The sequence below is a fragment of the Etheostoma spectabile genome, chromosome 16, assembly GCF_008692095.1.
Source record: "Etheostoma spectabile isolate EspeVRDwgs_2016 chromosome 16, UIUC_Espe_1.0, whole genome shotgun sequence".
Lineage (NCBI taxonomy): Eukaryota > Metazoa > Chordata > Actinopteri > Perciformes > Percidae > Etheostoma > Etheostoma spectabile.
In genome coordinates this window covers 328,814-329,433 of record NC_045748.1, presented here as the reverse complement: position 1 = coordinate 329,433, position 620 = coordinate 328,814, and the positions used below count along the sequence as shown (strand labels likewise).

Below are 620 nucleotides of genomic sequence, written 5' to 3'. Positions count from 1 at the left end.
ATAATTCCTGCTTTGTTTTTGATATTTCAACAAAATTAAATATGTTTTTATTTGCTCCGTGTCACGCCAGGATGACGAATGCGACACCGCCGTCATGCGCCCCCCCCCCAACCCCCATTAGCTGAAAACAGTACACACAACTGTATCATATAATATTCGTTCTTGTTAGTGCAGTCTTTTAAATTCATTAATTATACCTATTCTTTGCAGTCCATTCATTTGTATATACTTATGTTTCTGCTCTAAAAATAAATAACATTAATATTCATTCATTCATAACGTTACTGTTCATTTTAATGCTCAACTGTTTCATGAGGAAATCCTTGTAGCCCAGAGATAAGACTGTTATAGTGAAGCATTACCTATACAACTTACCTAACAGACAAAACATCATTACGTCTTTTATTGTAAGTTGTATTTTTGTTCTAAATGGTGTTCATACATGACGATACAACAGTGTAAGCAGAGGGAACAGACCTTACATTTAAATAGACCCATTCCTTTATATTCATTATATGCTTACAGTCATGCAACGTGCAATACAAAAGATAACAAAGTTAACTACTTTTAATATAATTTTATTTTATAAATGTGCTTGTAGTTCTGCAGGCTCCCCCCCA

The 620-nt window shown here is 33.7% G+C and overlaps 1 protein-coding gene across 1 annotated transcript in view; it reads right to left on the bottom strand.

Annotated features, from left to right (window-relative positions):
* Nucleotides 1–620, bottom strand: part of spag8 (sperm associated antigen 8) — a 15,976-nt gene that overhangs the window by 3,356 nt on the left and 12,000 nt on the right. The gene's annotated exons all lie outside the window — the stretch shown is intronic.